At 40.8% G+C, this 9,427-nt stretch overlaps 1 long non-coding RNA gene across 1 annotated transcript; it reads left to right on the top strand.

The window, feature by feature from the left end:
* The first annotated feature begins 1,821 nt into the window (after nucleotides 1-1,821).
* LOC142385144 (uncharacterized) lies at nucleotides 1,822-3,586 on the top strand. Its single transcript, XR_012770144.1, has 4 exons — nucleotides 1,822-2,112; nucleotides 2,194-2,309; nucleotides 2,398-2,499; nucleotides 2,601-3,586. It is a non-coding gene; the product is annotated as an uncharacterized LOC142385144 (long non-coding RNA).
* Nucleotides 3,587-9,427: the final 5,841 nt, after the last annotated feature.

Consider the following 9,427-nt stretch of genomic DNA (forward strand, 5'->3'; position numbering starts at 1 on the left):
AACTCGGCTTTAGTGTTTGCTTTATAAAAGTTTGCTTTTATAAAATGAATATGTCACATGTGAATGAACAGTCTGTCCTGCCATGGGAATGACTGACTGACTCCAGACCCGTTTATTCAGATTCTAGCAGGGAGGGATATTGTTGTTGTCCTGCTCTATCTCTGTTCAGGGGAAGTTGTCTCTCAGGTATTTGACACTTAACATTATTTTAGCATTACTTAGGATTCATTTACAAAGTTTTGTGAGTAATTTATAGGCCTCTAATTAGAAGTGTTTTATTATTTGTTTTTTAAGTGATATACAAATATTAGGCATCGTGTTGATTATTTTAGAATATTGTGGCAGTGGATAATTTTTCTTAGCTTTATTACTTTAATTTGTACAATGTGTAAATTAATGCGGAAACTTCTTCTTAAACTTCTGGTAGATTTTGATGCCTCCCTGGATAACGTGCTGGAGGAGCACCTGAAGACGGTGTAGGTACCAGATGGGCTCAAATGTATGTTGTCCTAGGTGAGGAGTTATATTCAAGAAGTGAAGAACGCCAATTTTTGTCGACATTCAAGCAGACAAGACGACGGACATTTCCACCTGTGAGCTGCACTACAGTGAACTGAGCAACTATGATATTCTGGGGGAATATGACCTCACTGAAGAACAGGGTAAGAAATATTCAGCACACTCCCTTTGACATGAGCAACTTAATGAAAAAGGAAAAATATGTATGAGTGTAATTGGGTTTCCATGGTTCATTTTTTTCAAAGGTGATTGGTATGAGCAGATTCCCAAGACCGTCTACAATTGCCAAACTGGTATTAGTTCTGCCACGCTCAAATGCTGATGCAGAGTTTTTCCATGGTGGGGCCATAACCACCACTGCTCAAGGGGCCCATTTGGGGTTATGTGTGTTTTTCTTTATTTAATTTGTCTGTTTTTTTGTTTGTTAAGACTTTGTCTACCTTAAATAATTTATTTGATATAGCAGAAATATGTTTTAAGCAAAGACAATGGCCACGGCTATATTTGTTTATCTTTGTTTAATTTGCATTTTTGTTTTGAAAGGCATAGACAAAACAATTTATTTTAAAATATAGCAAAATTTAGAGAAAAAGTAAAGATTTAGGATTTCGGTATAAATAAAACAATGTGTTTGATATAGCGGACTTTGTTCTTCTTCAAGAAGTTTGTTTATTGCAATGGGATACTGCAAGGGACCGCACCGCTCCAAGAAAGACAGAACCACTCCCCCACCCCACCCCGCTGCAGGACTGAGAGGTTCAGGAGGTCCTTTGTTCCCACAGCCATAAGGCTTTTTAACAGTGATTGGTGACTTTAATGAAGCTTGGCAGGAAGCTAAACTAGAGCCAGCTTGGCTAGCACCTAGCATTATTAAACGTATAGTTATCATATACTAAATACGGCAACGATCGATGCTTGCTGTCAGAACAGCGCTCGTGCACCTTCGTGCGCGTTCATGTACTCTAGTGGCGTGGCTTCGGGGGGAAAGTGAAGAAAAGGGTTGGGACTTTTGACCTGTGTATTTTCAAAATGCAGCTTCGCTGGACTCAAAATCCAGGATCTCCTACCCTACCTTTAACAAGTGTACTTTTTATTAAGAATGTGCCTGCCCACACATTGCCTGTACTGTTTTAGCAGTGAAAAAAAAAAACACAAACAAGGCACAGGTGGTGGGTCACCATCACCTGACCTCACCCCAGCAGAGGACAAGGCACTGGAGCTCAACAAGGGCAGGCCTGTGTTGGAGGGGATCCCTGGGGGGACAGACACAAATATATGTCCCCCCCAAGATCCCACCCTCTTCATACATACATTCTTCCATCTCTTTGTGAGGCCTTCCAGTTTGCCTTGCAGTCTCTGGAAACCCCATCACACTGCTGGAGCCCCCAGTACCAGAAGATGCTGAGCCAGTGAGTAGGCTACTCCATCAAAGGCATACTGTAGGCCTGGCATGTCTCATCTACTGATGAGGCCACAATTTGTTGCACAATCCGTAGTGTGTGTCTGGCAATTAAAGGTTTGCAAGCATCTTCATCTCCTTCCCTGGGCATAGAAGACTCTGTGACATCAAGGAGGAGTTCTATAGGATTGCAGGTAAGACATTTTTTTAAAAAACTACAGTTACAAATACAATGTTAACATTCAGAGTAAGATACTCATTGCATCGTATTTCAGGTTTCCCCAATGTCATTGGTGCAGTGGACTGCACACGCATCAAAATAAAATCCCCCTCAGGTGGCCATGAGGGGGATTTTGTGAACAGGAAAAACTTCCACAGCATCAATGTACAGGTGAACATGACTTTTGATAAAGTTAATTAATGAACACTGTACATTGCCTGTGATGTGTATTAATTAGTTTAACATCTTATCATTTCAGATGGTCTGCAATGCTAACTATTTGATCAGTAATGTTGTGGCAAAGTGGCCCGGCTCGGTCCACGACTCCCGAGTGTTTCGGAACTCAGAGATCTATCACAAGGTGAGCCACAGAACCTCTATTGATAACCACTTTTAACATCATGGCTGTGTTAAGAATGTCACTACTTATGAGGTTGTGATGGTAACATTTTGTATTCCCAGGTGAATTCCTGGGTGTATTGCTGGGTGACAGAGGGTATGCCTGCCAGCCTTTTCTGCTCACTCCATTTGCAGACCCTCTGGAGGCACAACGGGCATACAACCATGCCCATGCCAGAACAAGGGCCCAGATAGAAATGACATTTGGCCTACTGAAGGCACTAATTCAGTGTCTGAACCACCTGAGAGTCAGCCCAGACAGGCCATGTGATATCATTGTGGCCTGTGCTGTCCTCCACAATGTGGCCTGCCTGAGAAAGGAGAGGGCCCCCAGAGTGCCAGCTCTCATAGACTGGGACAATTCTGCCATCTTCCCGGATGACGACTGTGGTCGGCTGGTCAGAGACGATATGTGTTAAATTATTTTAATTAATATGCATGTTGAAAGTTGGGCCTGCAATGGCAGAGGAATTGTTGTTAGGTTTTTGTGCTGTATAGGCAAGGCAATTTTATTTGTATAGCCCATTTTTACAAACAGTTTGTCTCAAACTGCATGCTTTGATTCTGTGCTTTTTGTCTTGTAGAGCACTGTGTGACTTCAGTTTTGAAAGGAGCTGATTGTTTACTTGCTTTGATTCATCCTTGTTCAATAAAGGAGCATCATGGTACTCTCTAATGTATATTTATATGCTGCTGTACTTTATGTGTAGTCTGTGGGAAACTAAATTATATAATGATTGCAAGTTCATTGTTGAGTTGTAAATGCATGTGATGTAGTTATCCCAAATATTCTCTGTTTTTGTATCGATCAAGTGTTGTAAGAAAAGTGTGCCTTGTTCATTTGTGTTAAGGTCGTAAATTCCAATGTTAGGAATGCTGCCTGAAACTGGATCTCCCTGTCCTCTCTTTTGAGAGCTGTTGTAACTGGATACCCATTTCTTTGTTTCCTTGTTGTACACACCCACTTGCTGAATAAAATAGAGGAGGCGTGAGGAGATGGTTAGAGTTGATCAGGAAAAAGCTGTGAAGGCTGTCTCCTCATCGGCTCTCCTCATGAGTTTTAAATCCTATAAACGTCTCTCTCTCGCTTCTTTATAAATTTGTAGGTATTTGAACGTGACATTCATCTAAGATCATCAGTTATCTAAAATGATTGCAATTGATGATCACAAATGTTTCAATAATGATAGTGGGTATAGTTAAATGTTTTAACAATATGTTCTAGGAAGTGGAATAAATATTGGTTTCCATTTGTGGCGACCGCTGACTGAGATAAGGAATGAGATTAAATAGATCCTCGAACGTAGCCTGGTCTGCAGCAAGCTAGTTTCACAGAATAAATCTCCATGGTAACTTACGTCTGAACATATCCCACTTCCCTCTGTCCCACTTTTGTGCAACTAGATCATGAATAAGTTGAGCCAGGATAGCCAACATATCCCGGCTTAATCCCTTATCTTAGTTTTGTGCAACGGGCCCCAGTTCTGAATTAAACTAAACATTAGCCGATTTCGGACTGTAGGAACCATTGGCAGTTCTAATAACCTTTTAATCCGCGGGGCCGTTTTCTCCCGTGTTCGGACATACAGGAACTCGGGGCTATCGCCCTCTGTTCCTATAACCATTTAGCTCCTTTTAGAACCATTTAGAATGTCAAGTAAAAAATTTTACTTTAGGCTCATTACCACATGATTCTGGTGTTAGCCCGATTCTTTATATTGGAAGCCCAAGAACCAGTTGGAGCAGTCTTAAGTTAAACAAATTATTTATTGGAGGTCACAGGTCAAGTATCAGCGCTGGACTTGGAGAGACAGAGTTCTCGCATGAAATCCGTCCGACCAAGTCCCGAGATCCGGAAACATTTCATATTTATGTTCACCCTTATCTCAGAGGTTGTACCTACATTTGACGACGCATCATTGAATATTTACTCATGATGTGAGCAGGCCATCCACCGTCTTCGTCATGTTCTTTGGATGTGATAAGCGATGTGTGTGTGTGAGTGTTGTTTCAGGCGTGCATCTACTGCACCAGACCTATCTGTCCTAAGAGACGCTTTATCTGACCCAGTTATTTTATCCCGCTACGTCATCTTAAAGCTGCGGTCGGCAACTTGTTTTTAGTCATATTATCTTGAACTGTCATGGGATTCTGGAAGTAGAATATTAAATAGGCTGTTTAGGAAAAATAACGAAATCTGTAGCTCCCTCTGAAGCCTGTAATCGTGCTTGCAAAAATTCAAGTTAGGGTGGAGGAATCCTACCTGTCAATCACAGCTTGTGCACACGCTGCTGAGCGTGAGTCTGCCCCAGCTTGTGTGCGCTCACACACAATTTTGAAAACCTGCCGACGGCAGCTTTAAAGTGTTGGACATACATTGCGTTGTATGAGCAGAGTGTAACGTACAAACTAGGAACATAGATTATCTAGAGAACTACAGAATATGAATACATAAAGTCTAAGAATAAAGCCAATTTATAACACTGGCACTGACAAAAGAAAGAAAAGAAAATGGAGAGATGACGCTCGTGCATCCCTTGCTGGTAAGTTTGTGTTTTTGGTGTAATTGTTTTGCTAACCTAACGTTCAGTGATATTGCTGCCAGCTAACGTCAGCAACCTAGGCTTGGTTAGCGATTGGATTTGACGAAAAGTTTGGAGTTACTAACAAAATCTACGAATGCTGGCGACCGTGTGTAGAGTTTGTGTAAAGTACAGCACTGTCACACGTTGAGTGGCGTAGCAGGCCGCCAACATGTGTGACGGGAATGATTGACATCTACCCATCATTCCCCTAAAAAGCGAGAAAAGTTAACAAGACAAACGCTGTAATGGCATCATAAAGAAGTTATATTAGAAAAACGGCCTGAGGACAAAGGTAAGGCATGTGTTGGGTGATGTGGGCTGGATAGCTGGAGGTGGGACGTTTTTTGTGTTTATTTGTCCTGCTAGCTAGTCTCGGATAAATGTTGTGTAGCTGGCTGGGATTTGTTCGTTATAAACTCGGCTTCAGTGTTTGCCTCATGAAAGTTTGCTTATATAAGACAGACATCCCAAGTTCCAAAAACTCATTTCAGGGAGATGCTTATCGAACCCCCGCGCCCCATACAGACACACTTAAGGCCAGCAACTTTTCACCAACTGTTTATTCACTAACGGTAATTAATATAATATAATAATTAGGCCTATCATTTCTACATATTTTCTTTAATTAATTTACGCTTAATTTATTTTGCCTATTTATCAACATATTGAATTGGGGATTTTTTAAAAGGCTTAGACAGACTGGATATAGATAGTTAGATACTGTAGCTGGCTAGTTAGATATAGGCCTACACAATTTAGTAACTAAATGTGTATTGATACTTCAAATAAGTCTTTGATACTTTTTGCTTTATTTTATAACAGCATTTAACCTACAGAAATAAAATGCAGATGATGGCGCGTTCAATTTAGCCTACCTCCACATGTTTTACAGTCATTAAGTCCGCCCTGAAGTCACTACTGCATACAGTGCACCTCGCCACGGTGTTATCATTCTTCACCTTCACTACATGGATATACTTTAGTATGTTCTGCTGTAAAATGAGTCCTATATTTTCGTTTTTCACCGTCTGCCATTTGGCAGGATGCACAGTTTTGAGTGGTAACTTAGGTGACTGTCAGAGAGTAAATCGAAGCCCTCCCACACCGAACATTATTGGCTTATTTTGCTGACAAAACCAATCAGCGCGCCCTCTGACCAGCAGTCGCCCTGAACGCTCGTTGAACAGAGCATCGCTTTGGACAGATACGCACAGGTTTCACAAGCAACCCCTCCCCACACCCCTCTCTCTCTCGTGCCTGCGCAGTCGAAACGCGCATGGTGCACGAGTTATTGTATAAACACTCCCTCGCATAGTCTAAAATCCGGGATATTTTATCCGACTCGCGGGCATCCGTGATTAACTATCAATATCTATCAATATCAAAGAACTTCCGGGAGACTTGGGATGTCTGTATAAGATGAGTATGTCACACGTGAATGAACAGTCAGTCTTGCCATGGGAATGACTGACTGACTCCCGTTTATTCAGATTCTATCAGGGAGGGAGGCATGTTGTTGTCCTGCTCTGTCATTGTTCAGTGGAAGTTGTCTCTCAGGTATTTGAAACGATTTTGGCATTACTTAGGATTCATTTACTTAGTTTGGTGTGTTATTTATAGGCCTCTTGAAGTGTTCTACTGTTAGTTTTTTAAGTGATATACAAATATTAGGCATCCTGTTGATTATTTTAGAATATTGTGGCAGTGGATCATTTTTCTTAGTTTTATTACTTTAACTAGTACAATGTGTAGATAAATGCAGAAACTTCTTAAAAGTGACAACTTCAAAAACTTTTGTTCCTCTGGCCATCAGGATGTACAAATGCTTTAAGTGATGGCGCTTCTGTATTTCACTGGTCACTTTATATTTCACTTTGGTCTTATTTCACTGGTCACTTTAGATTTTTAAACTGTTTTTTAAATAGTTTTTTAAATTCTTAGATTGTTTTTAAAGTGTTTATAATTGAATAAACATTTTTTATTGCTTTATGTCTTGCTACTGGATGCTTGAATTTCTTTCGGGATCAATAAAGTATCTATCTACTTTGTAATTGGGTACAATCTTTAAAGGGACGCAGTACATTACAGTTTAATATTTAAAAAAAACTCAAAATCTTTTATTTATTATTTTCTTTGTATTATATATTCTTATTAGTTTAACTTGCCTGAGTGGTTCAACTTAAGATGTTTAATTTAAACTCTAGCCTGTTTTGCTCATAAAGTGTAATAGATCTTAGTGTTCCATCTAAATGGTTAGGAATCTCTTCATTGTAGTTTGACAAACTAGGGGCCCCCAAACGGTAGCTTGCTTAGGGCCCCCACAAAGCTAGAAACGGCCCTGCATCTGACATAGGTATGTGGTGGTTGGTAGCTACGCCCCATGTCATGCTATCACGGCTGAAATGTTTACTCATACAACACGGACACAACTGGCGGGTGTTTAATAAGTTAAACTTACACTGGTCTCCTTTGTCTGCAGCGCTCTGCTCTCCTTTCTTCCTTCATGAAATGAAAAAGTATCATCTCCTGACTCTCTCTGTGAGCTCTTCCAGCCTCGATATTAGACGCCCGATGTGATCGTCCATGATTAATATCACCATCATACAGACCATGAACCCGCTCTCCATATTAGTGTGGTGTTTTTTCTTCTCTCCTTACTTTTACCAGGTTTTGTTTTGTTTTGTTTTGTTGTTGAATGTGGCGCTAAACGGCTAACGTAACACGTCACTGACGCAGACGGCTGCGCGCGCCGCATCAGTCCCGACCTGGTCCCGACTCATGTGCGAATGCAGACTGAAACAGTTCCGCTGGGGAAGGACAGTTATCAAAACGAAATTCGAGTAGGACAGTTCTGATAACTGCGTTCTTAGAACGGCTCTTGCTGTGTTTGACTGGATAACTTTGGAAAGTTTTAAAGCAAGGTGACCAAGCATTACATTTCAGATGGGAGTTAACGAGCAGCTTCACAAATTCATAATGTGATATTGCACTATTGAGCAAGCCTCAGCCAAGGAAACATTACAGACTTATGGATGGGTGGAAACGTATTATCAAGATAGAAATCTGGTTTAAGAATGCTGAGTGTGTGTTTCTTTTTATGGCACTACTCTCGTTCCATAGTGCTGGCCTTCGTTGCTTTTTCTGCATGTTATCCATCTTCTCGAAAATGATTCTTTGTAGACCACGTTTATGGAGGCACTGTACCAAACTGACTTTTGTCTCAAAGCATTCTTCTTTGCGTTTATTGGACACATTATTCATGTGGCCTTCTGCCCTCAAAGATCTTTCAGTCAGGCTGCTTCCTGGTTGACACAAACTGATATCACAGCCCTTTTACATACAGCCGTTTCGCTTCCTGTTCCCCATATATATACAAAATATATAAACAAAATTTGGCTGCAGTTCAGTTGATTTTGTCTGGGGGCGCTGGCGAGCGAGTGCAGAATGAGATTGGCCATAGGGCTGGCGCTAATAACTCAAAAAATGTCCCCGCTAGCGGCTGAAACCTGAAAATAATACTGTGATTTCTGACAGAGGGATGTGGATTTATATCAAAAGTACAATAACCTGGGAGTTATATCTTTCTGTTTTCTTACAGGTCTGGCATTTGCGAGTCAGTCTCCGCTAGCATCTAGCTAACGGAATCTGAAGAACGCACGGCCATCTGCCTAATTGAGTGGTATGAAAACGTTTGGGCACCCTTTTAGAAAATCATTTCATCGGTTTATCTCTCGTTGAGCTTTTGAAGCAGCAATTTCATTTCAACATATGTTAAACCATAGGGAAAGACAAACATTGCAGTTGTGAAATCGTGTTAATAGGTGTAATTCTCTCAGATTACTTATCTACCTTGTATAGACAGCCTGATTCAAATCTATTCATACATTTTCAATGATTGTAAGATCTCAAGATTGGTATGGCCATTTCAAGACATTGTACTTGTACTTTTGCATCAACTCCTGGTTGAATTTTGATCAAATGCAATGCAATCACTGTCCTGCTAGAAGCTACAAATTCGGCACAGCTTAAACTTCTCATGTGTTTTGATGGGGCGGGACAGGAAGTTGAATAACTTTTTATTTTTAGGTTAAAAAATAAGCATTTCTTGCATTTTGCGACTACGGAGGTCACCGTTTTCAACTTCAAGCGTTATGATAGATCATGTAAACTCTTAAAATGCCAAAAATTAGGACTTTACGTATGACAACAACAAATCCTGCAGACTGCAGCTTTAATTCTGACTGCTCTGCACTGCTTCGTTGGCGCCGCCCTAGAGTGCAGTACCACCCGGAAAAAGCCGCCAGC

This window comes from Odontesthes bonariensis, chromosome 1, assembly GCF_027942865.1.
Source record: "Odontesthes bonariensis isolate fOdoBon6 chromosome 1, fOdoBon6.hap1, whole genome shotgun sequence".
Classification (NCBI taxonomy): domain Eukaryota; kingdom Metazoa; phylum Chordata; class Actinopteri; order Atheriniformes; family Atherinopsidae; genus Odontesthes; species Odontesthes bonariensis.